The sequence below is a fragment of the Heptranchias perlo genome, chromosome 8 (assembly GCF_035084215.1).
Source record: "Heptranchias perlo isolate sHepPer1 chromosome 8, sHepPer1.hap1, whole genome shotgun sequence".
NCBI lineage: Eukaryota > Metazoa > Chordata > Chondrichthyes > Hexanchiformes > Hexanchidae > Heptranchias > Heptranchias perlo.
Window position 1 is genome coordinate 8,396,037 of NC_090332.1, and position 17,288 is coordinate 8,413,324.

The window sequence follows — 17,288 nt, forward strand, 5'->3', positions numbered from 1 at the left end:
CTGCATGGGTTGAGACACTGGGCACAAGTGCACAGGAGCTGGGGTGGGGGGGAAAGATACTGCAGGTGCTAGCTTGCCGGAGGGAGAGGTCGCACGCTAGTTGTGCTGCAGAGGAGTCAGATGAGGACTTCGATGGCAAGTCTACAGAAGGCTGATGGGCGTACAAAACCAAATGCTTGCTGCACTGGAAAGTCTACCAAAAAGCCTGCGCACAACATCCAGCTCCACTTGGCATTGGGCTTTGCACAGAGCTTGGAACCCATCCTTTCCAATATGGAATGAGTGGTCACCTCCATCAGCACACCTGTGGAACCCACTATGATGCAGCGTCTGATGACAGCTTCCATTGCAACACAAACAGCTTCCATCAAAGGTGTGACTGCTGCATTGGAATGTCAGACTGCTGCCACTGTGGCTCTGGATACAATTGTTGAAAGGGGCTTCCAGAGTGTCACACCAGGCCAGCAATCTGTTCTCCCACAGATCATCAGGATTGCTGAGACGCCAGCCCGGAAGAGTGGCAGCGGCTCCATGGAACAGGAACCTACTGTCCTCTCAAGATGATAGCGTTCCTGCTCCCACCCCTGCCACTCCCTTGCTGTTGCCTGTCAGCCAGCCAGCCCAGACTGAGATGGTGCAGTCTGAAGCCGGGCCCTCTAGGCCCAGAACTGCTCGAGGTTATCTTCCAAGGTCATCTGCAGTCTCCTCAATTGAAAGTCAGCACCTTCTACCTCCCATGCTGCAGCCATTGGGGAAGCACCTCATAGGAACACTAGGAAAGGTAAAGGCACTAGGAAGACTGGCACTAAGGGTGATTTGTTTCAATTTGTATGCATTATTTAATGAGTGAATTGATAAATTTGGATTTAATTTGCATTTGTGGTGGTTTTTATTTCTGCGGTGAACTGAGGGAGGAACCAATATGTGTTGTCAGAAAGAAGACAATGTGATGGTCAGTGATAGAGGAAAGGTAAGGACTGTTGTTGAATGGGAGGTGTCGTTGTGGTTACTGGTATCGCTCATGAATAATCTAATCATGTAGAGCCCTGGCAAATAGGGACTGTCTACGTTGTAGCCTCCCTTCCTCTTGCACTTCCTTCTCCTCCTCCACTTCCTCCTCTTCCCAGTGTTCCTCAGCTTCTAACCTGATAGTTGGTCGCAAGGGCTATTCCCTCATAATGGCGAGGTTGTGCTGCATATTACCACAAATCTTGATACCCACTCAGCTGAGTACTGCAGCACTCCTCCAGAGCAGTCCAGGCAGCACAATCATTGCTTGAGGACGTTGATAGTGTGCTTTATAATGTTCTTTATGGTAGCATGGCTCTCATTGTAGGTCTGCTGTGCACATGTGCGTGGGTTCCTGTCCGGAGTCATAAGCCATGTCACGGGAGGTTAACCCTGGTCACCCAGTAGCCAGCCTTTGACTTGCCATGGTGGTTCAAATAAAGGCAGAACAGAAGACTGCTGCAGAATGAAAGAATCATCATTGCTGCCAGGATAGCGGGCATTCACCTGCATGATGCGCTGCCTGTGGTCACACACCAGCTGCACTTTCTGTTGATGAGCATGGCCAAGTTCAAATGAGGAGCAGGCAAGGCAATATGCGTGCAGTCAATGGCACCCTGCACCATGGGGAAGCCTGCAATCCATGCAAAACCGCATGCTCACCCCTCCTGTTTGTCTCTGGCGAGAGGGAATAAGATGAATGTGTTTCTCATTGTATAGAGCCTCGGTGACCTCCTTTATACTGCAGTGCACTGCAAACTGAGATGTTGTTACATCTCCAGAAGCAACCTGAAAGGAGCCACCGGCATAAAAATTAAGAGCCACGGTCACCTTGACAGCCACAGGCATTGCTGTCCTTGCCCTGCTTTGAGGCTGCAGTTGTGGCTGCAGCAGTTGACAGATTTCAGTCACGTCCTCTTTTGTGAATTGAAGACGTCTGATGCACTGGTCGTCGCTGAAGTTGAGGTAAGAGAATTGGTCCCTGAAGACCCTCCACGGATATGGCCTCCTGCTGAGTGCCCTGCTTCCCCTCCTCCTTCTTCTAGCAGCTTGTCCTGCTCCGCGTGGCCTCTCTTCATTCTCCCAGTCATGTTCAATTCCCAGAGAAAGCCCAACCAGGCCAACCACGTCTGGAAGCAACTCTTTTAATTAAATTACACAAAAAGTACTCCTGTGGAGTACTTAAACTTTAGCCAAGTATAGGAAACCTCCAAAAATGAGTACAATTGCGCCAGCAACTATAAGAAATAATCCAGCACCTAACCTGTAAGTCATGATCCCTTTAAATAGTACTGGAGGTTGGGGGGGGGGGGTCCTTCATGCCATTTAACGTCGTGTTCAGCTATGCGAGATTAAGACAGGGTGTTTGCTGGAGTGTGGAGTTGCAAAATGGCAGCAGTGACTTCAAATCAGCGTTGCACTGATTCATGTCACGATCTCTCTACTCTGCATGCTGCCAGTGGTCGTTAGCCGCACGCCTGCAAACCCCTTTACCAAGATGGCAACCTGCGCACTTCCCGTTAGATCTTGGACACCATTTTGAAACCTTAGTTGGCAGCATAGCGCCTAAAAGGTAGGCGCTACATGGCCCAATTTAACTGCCAGTACGTTTTATTTCTGCTCTCTTGATGTGTATCTGTAAGTGTGAGAAAGAAGAAATCGGAAGAAACTCTTTGGTGTTTGTCATGATTGTAGAATCATAGAAATTTTGGTGCCTGTGCCTGCGCCAGCTTCCCCATTGGAACAGTCTAATCTGATCCCATTTCCCTTTATCCTTTCGTTTTTTTCCATCCTGTAATTCCCTCTGAAACACAGGCCTAATTTCTTTGGTAATCTTATCCCTTGTCTTATCCTAGTGAATCTGCATTGCAATTTTAGGGTAATTTTTGTAGTAAGATGAGCTTGTTTATAAAAAAACTGGAATTGTTCCCCACTCACACCATACCAGGTCAGGTCTTTCCTCAACCCAGACCCAAGAACTCCCTCTGCAACATTCTTCATTCATCTATCTTTCACATACATTACGATTAGGTCTGTCAATAAATTGAGGTCAATCTCGAAACACTATGCTTTTGAGAGCTTTGCTCACTTTAGTTTTAGGAGAATCATGTGATCATCCCTTGCTCTCACTGTATGATATGTGGCATAGAATCAGTTCTTCATTATGTTTTTCATTGGTGCCAACACTTCCTTATTTTTGGACATCAGTTTTAAATTCACATCTTATCTATGTGATATAACTATCCATCTGAACTAAAGGTTTTGCCCACCCACAATCACACATAATTTTAAATATGTAAATAAGAATTTTATTGAAAAGTTCTGAATAATTTGGGCTTGAATGAGACTGAAGATCACAAATCTTTGTGGACAGCAAAAATTTATGTACTGACTGACTTTCTTCTGAGTGGATGGGTTTGAAATGCTTTTGAAGTATATGTACATGAATTTAATCATAAATAATTGAAACAAGTGTTTAATAAGCAAATTAGTGTTATAGATTCATAGAATAATACAGCACAGAAGGAGGCCATTCGGCCCATCGTGTCTGTGCTGGCTGTTTAAAACAGCTATCCAATTAGTCTTATTCCCTTGCTCTTTACCCAAGCCCTGCAAATTTTTCCCTTAGAAAAAATGTTTGTTGTGTTAGTGGCTTTAGTGAGGTTGAGCACTGTGGGAAAACATAGAAGGGGTTATTTAAATTCTGAAAACAATCCCATAAGTTGAAGGGGCTGCGGACATATGGCATGGCAATATTAAAATTGAAAATCCTAGGTGCAGGAAGTAGATACTCAAAGATCCTAGTTGTTTCATCTTTCCAACAGTAATACACTTTTAACAACTGGGAGTTTAAATCCCACCTTGAAGCATAAATCACAATGCTGTCAAGCCACCACCACTAAGTCTAGGTGGCAGTGGTGTGAAAACTGACTTTAAATGCAGGAAAATCACAATCGCCATTGTTTTAATGGGGGCAGAGCTATGATAATTATCTAACTGTTTCCGGCGAGGGTAATGGTGGAGTGGTGCAAAAGTCCCAAGAAACATGGGGCCTGCAATTGCTAGTAAGTCACGCCATTATAATGATGCATTAATGTCATAGGCCATTATTAATACATTAAAAATCCAGCAATTTGCAGAGTAACTGAGCTATGCCATGAGTTGCAAACCTCCGCCAATGGATGGACCATTTGCACCACTCCGCCATTAGTCTTGCCAAAGCCAATAAAAGTCCGTTCTCGGCGCTCAACTCTCCATTGTAGTTAATGGCGATCATAGAATTGCTGCATTTATGACATTATTCTGCATTAATTGCATCACAGCCACTTAGGGCTGGAAATTAATGGCATGGGTGACCTGTTAATGAAGTGATTTATGGTCCTCACATGACCCTCAATCTGGGAGGCCCACAAAGGGACAAATGCAGCTGTGGAGTCTCATTCTAGCTGTCAATGAATCGTTCCTAGAGGATTTTTATTCTTTTAATCTCTGGTAGTCTTTTTGTTCCGATCATACCATCATGTTTGTGTGTCAGAAGATAATCATTTGCAGAACACAAGCTATTTTGACACTCAGAAGAGGGTGAAAGCAGTGCAATGGTCTATCCACTGGGTGTTCCATTGATCTTGATCACAATGGACGACCTGGAAAAGGAGTAGAGGGAGCTGGCACATCAAGTGAGGCAGCGTGGCCGCAGACTGCGCAGATGTAACTATCACCCTGCCTCTTCCCCCCCCCAAATGAGACTCTGCATGGAATAAATGTCCTTCAAGATAAAGTTGGAGGAGCTATGCGCACACAGACTGTGTTTCAGCAAGGAGGCAATGGGCCACCTCTGTGAGATCCTAAAAGAGGACCTGGACACACAGTCCACCTCCCTCAGGGCTTTGTCAGTAGCCATAAAGTTAATGATGTCCCTCAATTTCTACACTTGCGGTTCCTTTCAATGTAGGCACCGGTGACCTCTAACATTATCCAAGGCGGTGCGAGGACCTGCATTCAACAGATCCCCTATGCCATAGGGCATCAGACTTCATCAAGTATGACATGTCCCCAGCGCAGCAAAGTTCCATTTCACGTGCCACTGAAGGCTCCACTTGATGAACGCGTCATGTTCATAAGTAAGAACGGTCACCATTCCCTACATGTTATGATAGTCTGCAATGCCCAACTGCACATCCTGCATGTCATTGCAGAACCCCAGGGAAGTGCTCAAGATGTCTGTAGAACCTACTCTCCATAGTTCTGAGCTCCCATTTTCAGATCTTGTTGAGACATTTCTGTAGAAAACACTTAGTTTCTTTTTACTGCATTGTAAAAAGGTTTTTTAAATGTTAGTATTTTTTTAAAAGTTGATTTAAGGTCTTTTCAGAAGTTGCAGGTCACTCAACTCTAAATGCCACACCTCAATCTAAGTTATGGCAGCTGTTTTCAGCTTTTTAGAGTGCCATATGGTTCATCAGAGAAATAAGCCATTGGGCACGCCATCCATGAGGTCAGTGATTCGACATCCCCCTTGCTACATTATTATCAACTTGACAGTCCAGCAATTTGTGGCGCAAATGTAGTGTGATGTTAATGGTCAGCATAAAAGTCCAATTTACAGCATTCGCTGCCAATGCAGGCCCCAGGAAGGCATAATTAATAGTTTCCTTTTTGTTTTGCGCCGTTCAAGGGTCCCTACATAGATACGCTATTACTTTAGCACAAGTCCCAAGGAAAATCTGGGCCATTGTCTGAGTCCATTACTCTCAACCCCTGGTATTTTTATTCGTTACGTTCCCTTACATAGCCATTTGACATTTTTGAGCGCTGCTTTCAGATGGCTGCAGTATGTAAACCCCAGCTTGCTACAAAGCATGCAAAATCCCTTGCTCGGGTGAAGATAGAAAGTGCAATGATGGAGAAACGAAATATATTTTCCTTTTTGCTAAGTATTTTTGAACAAAAGTTAATGCTTTTTTTGTAGAACAGAAATTTGACCTATAATTTCCTATTAGTGGTAAAAATAACTGCAGCACAGAATCTCAAAGAATAACTTGACTAATTCAGATGAAGGTTTGGCACAACAAATTTCATGGGAAACCTCATTTGAAAAATTAGTCTACCACATTGTTCCTCCTCGTTTACTCTGATAAAAATACGTGCCTTGTTCAAAACTACTGGCTCAATTCTGTATATTCCACGCACAGGACAGAATAATTCAACGGAGAGGGACCTGCAGAAAAACAAAGAATGCTATTATACTTTTAACGCTACTTTTATCTTGCCCTTTTAATTTGGATTCTGAGAGCCAGCCTTTATGCCATTAAATCTGCTTTCTGCAGCCGGTCAGCAGGCTCATTACCAGGGGAGACTAGTGTATTGCTAGGCTACAGCAAACTATAAAAGCAGCTTGTGTTTTCTTGAATATAATTTAAATGAATAAAATTGCTGCTACCCTTTCACAAGTGACCATTAAACAAAAATTATTAGTGATTTTTAATAAAGACTTGCTAATTACCACCCTATCAGCCACTACCCAATCATCGAAGTGGTAGGAGTCATCAATAGTGCCATCAAGCAACACCTACACACCAATAACCTGCTTGCTCACGCTCAATTTGGGTTCCATCAGAACCATTGGGCTCCAGCCCGCGTCACTGCCTTGCTTTGGGCATGCACACAAGCTCTATGCCAGGAGAGAGGAGAAAGTAGCTGCCTTTGACAGCAAGGCAACATTCAAGCAAGTATGGCAGCAAGGAGCCCTAGCAAAATTGAGTTCAACAGGAATCAAGGGGAAACCCCACCAGTGGTTGAAGTCATGCCGCACACACAGGAAAATGGTTGTTGGGGGCCAATCAGTACAGCCCCGGACATCGGAATAAGTGTTCCTCAGGGCAGTGTCCTTGGCCCAACTATCCTCAGCTGCTTTATCAATGCGCTTCCTTCCATTGTAAGGTCAAAGTGGGGCTGTTTGCTGCTGCTTCTACAGTGTTCGGCTCCATTCACAACTCCTCAGACAATGATGCAGCTCATGCTGGTCTATAGCAGAACCTGGATGGGTATTCTGTGACAAGTGGCTCACCTCCTGACCCCTAAATGTCTCTCCACCATCTAAAAAGGCACAAGTCAACAGTGCGGTGTAATACTCACCACTTGCTGGATGGGTGCAGCTACAACACTTAAGCAGCTCAATACCATCATACTGGAGGTTTAGGAGGCTGTTTGGCACCATGCGTGATTGAATTTACAGGCCTATATCTTCCTATGCCCTCCACAAATATGCCTTCACCTACAATGCCTTAAATCTTCCATTGTAAACAATTTTACAACACCAAGTTATAGTCCAGCAATTTTATTTTAAATTCACAAGCTTTCGGAGATTTTCTCCTTCCTCAGGCAAATGTTTCAAGAGCTCCTTGAAGCCTACGCATTTATACATATAGAACAATACATGGTGTTTACAGACTGCCCCTGCAACTGCCCGTTGCCAAGGCAATCACCGTGTTCAGACAGAGAGGTGTCACCTGCAGAACCCCCGAATACACATTCAACAAAAAAACAAACAGGGAAAAAAAAGAGAAAAAAAACACAGAGAGAGGCAGAAACATCCGGAAGGCAGAGAGAGCCAGCAAATGACCCATTATATTAAAAACAGATAACATTTGTTCGCTGGTGGGGTAACGTGTAGCGTGACATGAACCCAAGATCCCGGTTGAGGCCGTCCTCATGGGTGCGGAACTTGGCTATCAATTTCTGCTCGACGATTTTGCGTTGTCGTGTGTCTCGAAGGCCGCCTTGGAGTACGCTTACCCGAAGGTCGGTGGATGAATGTCCATGACTGCTGAAGTGTTCCCCGACTGGGAGGGAACCCTCCTGTTTGGCGATTGTTGCGCGGTGTCCGTTCATCCGTTGTCGCAGCGTCTGCATGGTCTCGCCAATGTACCATGCTCTGGGGCATCCTTTCCTGCAACGTATGAGGTAGACAACGTTGGCCGAGTCACAGGAGTATGAACCATGCACCTGGTGGGTGGTGTCCTCTCGTGTGATGGTGGTATCTGTGTCGATGATCTGGCATGTCTTGCAGAGGTTACCGTGGCAGGGTTGTGTGGCGTCGTGGACGCTGTTCTCTTGAAAGCTAGGTAGTTTGCTGCGAACGATGGTCTGTTTGAGGTTGGGTGGCTGTTTAAAGGCGAGTAGTGGAGGTGTGGGGATGGCCATAGCGAGGTGTTTGTCCTCATTGATGACATGTTGAAGGCTGCGGAGAACATGGCGTAGTTTCTCCGCTCCGGGGAAGTACTGGACGACAAAGGGTACTCTGTTGGTTGCGTCCCGTGTTAGTCTCCTGAGGAGGTCTATGCGATTTTTTGCTGTGGCCCGTCGGAACTGTCGATCGATGAGTCGAGCGTCATATCCCGTTCTTACTAGGGCGTCTTTCAGCGTCTGTAGGTGTCCATCGCGTTCCTCCTCGTCTGAGCAGACCCTGTGTATTCGCAGGGCCTGTCCATAGGGGATGGCCTCTTTGACGTGGTTAGGGTGGAAGCTGGAAAAGTGGAGCATCGTGAGGTTGTCCGTGGGCTTGCGGTAGAGTGAGGTGCTGAGGTGCCCGTCTTTGATGGAGATTCGTGTGTCCAAGAAAGAAACTGATTCTGAGGAGTAGTCCATGGTGAGCTTGATGGTGGGATGGAACTTGTTGATGTTATCGTGTAGTCTCTTTAGTGATTCCTTGCCGTGGGTCCATAGAAAGAAAATGTCGTCGATGTATCTGGTGTATAGTGTTGGTTGGAGGTCTTGTGCAGTGAAGAAGTCCTGCTCGAACTTGTGCATGAAAATGTTGGCGTATTGGGGTGCGAATTTGGTCCCCATGGCTGTTCCGTGTGTTTGGGTAAAGAACTGGTTATCGAAGGTGAAGACATTGTGATCCAGGATGAAGCGGATGAGTTGTAGGATGGCTTCCGGAGATTGGCTGTTGTTGGTGTTGAGTATTGATGCTGTCGCAGCGATGCCGTCATCGTGGGGGATACTGGTGTATAGTGCCGAGACGTCCATCGTGGTGAGAAGTGTTCCTGGTTCAACTGGTCCGTGGGTACTGAGTTTTTGTAGAAAGTCTGTAGTGTCGCGACAGAAGCTGGGGGTTCCCTGTACGATGGGTTTCAGGATGCCCTCGATGTATCCAGAGAGGTTCTCACACAGGGTTCCGTTGCCTGATACGATGGGACGTCCGGGTGTGTTGGCTTTGTGTATCTTTGGGAGGCAGTAGAAGTCTCCCACGCGGGGATTACGTGGGATGAGAATGCGTAGGATGCTTTGAAGGTCTGGATCGAAGGTCTTGATCAGTTTGTTGAGCTGGTGGGTGTGTTCTTTGGTCGGATCTGCGGGTAACCGTCTGTAGTGTTCCTGGTTGTCCAGTTGTCGGTATGCTTCTTTGCAATAGTCTGTTCTGTTCTGTATGACTATGGCTCCTCCTTTGTCCGCTGGTTTGATGACGATGTTGCGGTTGGTCTTGAGAGCGTTGATGGCGTTGCGTTGTGCTCGGGTGACATTCTGGACTGTCTTCTGAGTGCGGCTGATGAATCTGGCATTGACACATTTCCTGACAGCTTGAGCATACATGTCCAGCTGAGGGCAGCGACCCTCCGGAGGAGTCCAGTTTGACTCTTTCCTCTTCGGTTGCTGTACCGCGGATCCCTCTGTCTGCTGTTCCGGATCGTCGATTGTCTCATTGGGTTCGCTGCTGAAATCTTGGGGTTTGTGGTAGAATTCCCGGAGCCTCATTCTCCTGATGAATTCCTCTGTATCCGCCGCGAGACTAGTGGGGTCCATTTTGGTAGTGGGGCAGAAATTGAGCCCTCGGCTGAGAACTTCGATTTCGTCTGGTTGAAGGGTGTGGTCGGATAAATTGACAATAGACTTCCCTGTGGTTGCAACCGTGGTACCAGGGGAAGCTTGGTCGTTGCTGGTGGTGATGCCGAGTTTCTCAAGCTTCCTGCTCTTGGTTTTCATGTAGGCAGCGTAGTTCCGTTGCCTCGTCTGTTTGGCGGTATAACGTAGCTGGTCTGCTGTGTCCTGAGTACAGGTTGAGAGTATGGACTCTATCTTGGTTTCGAGGTTGTGGCGTCTGCTGTAGAGTTGGTGTATGAGATGGTTGCGGAGTGTGCGAGAGGTACGGCGGCAGAGTCTCTCAGCGTAATCCGAGTTGTATGTGGACTTGAGTGGGTTCGTGATCTGGAGTCCTTTCGGGATCTTGTCTGCTTTCTTGCAGCTCTGTAAAAACTTGATGTCTGTGTCTAAATGCGCGATCTTCTTGGATATCCTTTCCACTGTGAGCCGGCAGTTTGTGGTGTCGATGGTAGTCATGATGTGGAGATCTTCCAGGCAACTTTAAAAAATATTACTGCCACCTGATGAAACATGCTCACAAATCTTTGCAAGAACACACTTTGCCGCAACTACAGTGCAACCAGATTTTAATGCCAAAACATTAAGTATGAGTGTCTAGTGTCTGCTTCTATAGTGGTGCCCCTTGGTGACAGTGTGTGCCATATACCCTCTTAAATCTAATCTTATACTTCATTTAAGTTCTGCCTTCTTGGCAGGAGTATGTGAGATGATGCGTGTCCATAAGACCTCTTGGGATTGAGGTGGTCCTTGTCTCCCAGCAACTGAAGCCTCAGATAGAACATAGACAGGCTGCACCACTTCCACAACTGTGGATAGCCTGGGCTTTTGTGCTTTCTGTGTGGCCAGAGGGGGATGGCAGGAATTTCCAGATGTGTTGGCATCCTGAGAGACAGCACTATCAGTGCCCACTGCTTCTGGGCACTGACTCACCATGGCCACTGATTGGCATGACAAAAAACCTATGGCATCAATGAGACTCTGCTCCTCGTCCTCAAAGAGATAGCCCATTCCACTTCAGAATCACAGGCTTCCATGGCAGCATTCTCAGCATCAGTGGGAGGAGCACCGATTGCTTAAGAGCTTTTTCTACAGATATTCCTGGAGCGTCTCAAGCTCCATGGTGAACTGCAGTGTTGCACAACTGTTATGCAACACTGCACACATGCAGCGAGTGGACTCCTCCACCTGACTTGTCATCTGTAGTATGCTGCTTGGCACAGTCCCCAAGTCTGCACAAATATTTGATACACAAAAAGTATCCTTCTTTTAAACATAGTTTCCTTTGAGGTTCAAATCTCTAGGTTCAGCAGCTGGGGTGGGACACAATCTGGCCCTCCTCCTCCTTCTCTGCTAGCACCACCGCCTGAACCTGGTCACTCATGCTTTCTCTCACACAGTGCACTCTCCTCTAGCTCATTGGCTAAATCCCCCCCAAGAAGGGCTGGCACTTGGGAGGGAGCGAGAGAGTACCAGTCTGTTCTATAAAGAGCTGGCCATGGCCAGATGGAACTCCGGATTGCCTTCCTGTGGCACATCTGGAGAAAAGAGGAAAACAGGTTATAAAGATATCATGATAAGCAGGCTTCACGTATAACTACGAGTAGGATTTAGATGGTAAAAGGGTTTAAATACATGCTTTGCTGGCAAAAAGTGAATTGGAGATTAGGATGAAAAGGAAGAGCAACAAAATTTGCTAACAAACTATGGCAAACCTCCTAATTCCCCATCTCGGGCACCTTCTATGGCCTCCATTCCCAGGATTTTAAAAGACTTTTTCTTCCAATAGGGTCAGAGATCTACAGTTAGGTGGTTTCCCCTGTAAATGATCTCTCACAATTGTTATAGACTGTCATCTCCTGTAAGAAGAGTAAAAATGAGATGCTGCAATTGTTAAGGTGACTTGCAGTAATACCCATTTTTCAACATACACATGTAACAATCAGCTCCAAAGAATGGGTGGACTTTATGGATTGAATGTATGTAAGGATGTGAATGAAGGAACAATTCCAGCCAAACGTTGGGGGTACAAAGAACATCCTGCTGTCTCATGAGCACCCACGATAAGCTTGGAAATTACTTTAAAATAGTGTGAGGGGAAAGTAACTAAGTGCATACATGCTTAGCACACTGCATTAATGCAAGGTCATAGTGGGTTCTCATACCTTGGCTAACCTGGTAAAATCATTGAACTTTTTCCTGCATTGCTACAAGGTGCACAGTGTTGTGAAGGTGATATTCCTGCTGGTGGCCACCTATTCCAATTCCCTCTAGGCTGCTCTTGGGGGCTGTAGCTCACAATGCCTAAGAGAGACCCCCATCCTCTGCCTCACTTCCTCTAGAAGAACATTGATTAGACAACCTGCCTGTTTTGTGGTCCACTCCTTCCATAGTTTCTGTTTTTTCACAGAAGCTTACAGTTTTAGATTTTTTTTTAAATCAGGATGCTTGATCCTTTAAGCTGTTGCAGGCCTTTAAATCCTGCCACAATATGTGATTTTTCACCCATCAATGGGCAGGCTCTTAAGCACAGGAATTTTCCACACCTGGACCTTGCTCACTATATTTTAATTAGGCTGATTGTACAAAGTTGCACACAGTCAGCATTACTATAGGTCAATGGGCATGATTCGTTCAATTAGAAAATCTATACAAACAAATAAAAAGGTACACAAATATATTCAAAAGTTATTTAATTGTTAAATTATAATTGCATCATTTTGTCACCATATAAATGTTTATTACAATATAGCAGAAAATGTTCCTTTTCCCTGCCAGAAAAGACCAAAAAGAAAGTAACAGCTGTTCCTCCCCATTAAGCAGTTCCTTAAATTTAATCTTACGTTGGAGAGCTGATTGTACATAGATGTGGTACAATCCATTCAACAAATGATGTTCCTTCATAATTCAGATGAAGCTGTAAATATTAAAATAGTTAGTATTACCAGGTGTTGAATTAGCTCAAACACAAGCCTGAATTCCATTACATTTTTTATGTAAGAACTTGCATTTATATAGTGCAATGTCACAAAACACTTCATTGGTGAGAGAATGGACACCTAACAGTGAATGGAGAAGAGTTAGGGGAAGTGAATGAAAGCATGGACAAAGGGGTAGAGGTTTTGAGGAGTGGAGTGAGATGGAATTTAAAATTATTATCCTTGTGTTCAAAGCCCTCCATGGCCTCATTCCTCCCTATCTCTGCAACCTCCTCCAGCCCTACAACCCGCCGAGACCTCCACGTTTCTCCAATTCTGGCCTCGTGTATCCCCGATTTCCATTGCCCCACCATTGGCGGCTGTGCCTTCAGCTGCCTAAGCCCTCAGCTCTTGAATTCCTTCACTAAACCTCTCCGCCTCTCTCTCCTTTAAGATGCTCCTTAAAAGCTATCTCTTTGACCGAGCTTTTGGCCACCTGTCCTAATATTTCTTTATGTGGCTCGATGTTAAATTTTATCGGATAACACTCCTGTGAAGTGCCTTGGGACATTTTACTATGTTAAAGGCAATATATAAATGCAAGTTGTTGTTTGTGATCAACAGCAAGATTCCTTTGCATTGTTTGACTCCCACCCGACTGTATATCACTGTGGCCCCAGCTCTAGTCGATCAGCTGAAGGGACAGGACATACCCAGGCATATTGACGAAGGAGTCTGGGATGTTGTGTGATAGATTGGATTCTGTGAAAATGACTCTCTCAGGTTTTTGCTTGACTTGTCTGTGGGAATACCCTCCCAATTTGGGCATCAGCTCTAGATGTTAGTGAGGAGGACTTTGCAGGGTCAACTGGGCTGGGTGCACCTTTCTCGTGTCCTGATTCGATGCCTAGATTGCAGCTGAGCGGTCCATCCAGTTTCATTCTTTTGTTCCTTTCTATCGGTTTGATATAACTGAGAGGCTTGCTGGGCCACTTCAGAAGGAAGTTAAAAGTCAACCATGTTAGTGTGGGACCAGAGTCACATGTAGCCCAGATCAGGCAGGTTTCCTTCCCTAAAGGACATTAGTGAAACTAGTTGACTTTTTACAACAATCCATCAGCTTCATGGTCACCTTTTTACTGGTACCAGCTTTTTATTTCCATTTTTTAAAAATTGAATTCAAATTCTCAAACTGCCATGGCGGGATTTGAACTCACATTTTCTGGATTATTAGTCCAGGCCTCTGCATTACTAGCACAGTAACAATCACTACACTACCGTACATCCAACTCAAAGCTCCGACTTCACCTTGTCCAGTTGGCGGATAATCCCAAACATTAATAACAGGAAGGCAGGTAATCATGGCTCTAACGTAATAATTAATCATTGCTGTTGTGGCAATGTCACTTACAGTGCTTCGTGTATTCAATAAAATTCGACCTTCCATTTTGGTGTAATATCTGAAAAGGTCATTTTAAAATTAGAACAAAATTACAATTACAGTACATTGTTAAAAAATGCTCTTGCTTTATGATGTGAAGATAGCTTACTTTTAAATTTACTTAAGTTTTCTCTAAAGATTTGGCACCTTTCACAACCTCAGGACATCCCAAAATACTTTACAGCCAATGAAGTACTTTTGAAGTGTAGTCACTGTTGTAGTGTAGGAAAAGCGTCAGCTAATTAGCGCACAGCAAGGTCCCATAAACAGCAATAAGATAATGACCAGATCATCTGTTTTAGCAATAAAAGAATAAATATTGGCCAGAGCACCAGGGGGAACTCCCCTGCTCTTCTTCGAAATGTGCCATGGGATCTTTTACATCCATGTTAGAGGGTAGACGGGGCCTCGGTTTGATGTCTCATCCAACTTGGGGAATTACTTTTTTTTTAAATTCAGAGGACTATCATAGCTTCTATACATTGTACATAGGACAAAACTCAGTTTGGAGTGTGTGCCAAAATAAAATTGATGGGGTTGAAACAAAGTCATAACCTGCAAAAGTGAAGCTCTAGAACAAGGGGACAATGAATATAAGAGGTTTAGGAGAGAGACCAGGATAAACTTTTTTTTTGCACACAGGATCGTGAGGCTGTGAAATGCACTAACAGATTTAGTGATTGAAGCAGAGACAAACATTTAAGAACCGGCTAGATAGATGTATCAAGGAAAGGTTGGGAATAGGGTGGGCACATGGGGGATAAACACCAACATGGACTGATTGGGCTGAACATCCTGATTCAATGTTGTAATTTCTATGCAATTCTAGATCAGAGAATTGAGAAAATGAATTACTGTCACGCATGGAAAGAATATCTGGTGCCCTAGGAAGTATTATGAGAGTAAGTTAATGGATAAATGTTGCAGTCCCTCTAGTTGCATGGGAAGGTGACAAGAGACAGGGGTGGGGGGGAGGGGGAATGAACAAGTGTATTGTGAAGGGTCTGGTACCTTCGAAAACCAGAGTGGAGAGGAGAAAATGTGCTTGGTTGTGGGATTGTTTTGTAAGTGGTGGAATTGGCAGATGATCTGGCAAATGCAGAGGCTGATGGCATGGAAGATACTGCTGAGAGAGAAGAGAAAGGGGAAAATAGGAAAAACACAATCAAGGGTCCTATTGACCACTGTGGAGGGGTAATCTTAGCTGAGGAAAAAGGACATTTCTGAAGCTCTGAAGTGGAAAATGGAGTCATCAGATCAAATATGACAAAGGTATTGGGGGAAAAAGGGATACTTGAGACAACAACAACAACTTGCAATTATAAAGCACCCTTAATATAGTAAAACTTCCCAAGACGCTTCACAGGAGCATCATCAAACTAAATTTGACACTGAGCCACTCAAGGAGATATTAGGACAGGTGAAGGGTAAGTTTTAAGGAGCGTCTTAAAGGAGAGAGGGGGAGGGAGAGGTTTAGGGAGAGAATTCCAGAGCTTAGGGCCTAGATAACTGAAGGCACCACAATATAGGCACATTCTACTCAATCTCTCATCATAGGACAACCCTCTCACCCCAGGAATCAATCTAGTGGTAGGACTGGAGGAGGTTACAGAGATAGAGAGAGGCGAGGCCATGGAGGGATTTGAAAACTAGGGTGAGAATTTTAAAATCGAGGTGTTCCTAGAACAGGAGCCAATGTCAGCGAGAATAGGGGATGGGTGAACAGGGCATGGTGCGAGTTAGGACACAGGCAGCAGCGTTTTCGATGAGCTCAAGTTTATGGAGGGTAGAAGATGGCCAGGAGGGCATTGGAATAGTCAAGTCTGGAGGTAACACAGGCATGGATGAGGGTTTCAGCAGCAGATGAGCTGAGGCAGGGGCAGGGGCAGAAACAGGCGATGTATGTGGAAGTAGGCGGTCTTGGCGATGGAGCAGATGTGATCAGAAGCTCATCTCAGGGTCAAATAGGTCACCAAAGTTGCAAATGGTCTAGTTCAGCCTCAGACAGTGCCAGGGAGAGGGATGGAGTCAGTGACTAGGGAACAGAGTTTGCAGCAGGGACCAAAGACAATGGTTTTGGTCTTCCCAATATTTGGTTGGAGGAAATTTTTGCTCATCCAGTACTGGATGTCAGACAAGCAGTGTGACAAATCAGAGACAGTGGAGGGGTGGAGAGAGATGGTGGTAGTAGAGCTGGGTGTCATCAGCGTACATATGGAACCTGACATGTTTTCCAATGGAAAGATGAATCAAAATTGTTATGGGAGTTACTAGGCTTGTAACAGCTATTGGCCAGAGAAACCCAGGAAGGGAAGAGTCAGAGATGCAGCACCCAAGGGTGAATGATAGGGGTGGGGGGGAGGAAATCAATAGTCCTACTTTTCTGATGCACAGCTTTAAAAGCAAATACGAATTTAACCCAATCTACCCATTACCATTTCATTTTCATAACCAGCGGGGTTACGGCATGGATTCAATAATGGAACTGACTGAACTACAGCCCTATCAAAGTTTATTTGGTATCTTACTACAGGAAATAAATCCCTTGGTCTGTCTATTTATATAAGGAATCTTACAACACCAGGTTATAGTCCAACAAATTTATTTTAAAATCACAAGCTTTCGGAGATTATCTCCTTCGTCAGACCCCAGTCCATCACCGGCATCTCCACATCATGTCTATTTATATGCAGTTTGGTTTCATCAATAATCTCGCTAACCGTTGGGAATTCTGGAACCTTCTGGTAACTGAAAATAACGCATCGCTTTTGAAAACGTTCATATTGTTTATTACACAAACCCTTTCCTTGAAAGGAGGTACTTTTAACTCGCATGGGGGGGGGGTCCATATTGTCTTTATTAGCTGCGCTGCCTCCTTGCCTACCTCCACACGCCCGAAATGACATCGACGCCAAACAGCAGCAGCACCATCGACGACGCCGCCACACCCCGGCTCAACATGCTCGAGACCCCAAGCAGCAGTTGCTCAGCACGCGCCCGAGTCGTTAACTTCCCGCCCGCTTCATCCCATTACGCGCAGT

At 45.2% G+C, this 17,288-nt stretch overlaps 1 long non-coding RNA gene across 1 annotated transcript; it reads right to left on the reverse strand.

The window, feature by feature from the left end:
* Positions 1–12,608: 12,608 nt before the first annotated feature.
* On the reverse strand, positions 12,609–17,288 carry LOC137324135 (uncharacterized). The gene is made up of 3 exons (XR_010963509.1): positions 17,132–17,288; positions 14,218–14,266; positions 12,609–12,805 (listed from the first exon to the last, which is right to left on the reverse strand). It is a non-coding gene; the product is annotated as an uncharacterized lncRNA (long non-coding RNA).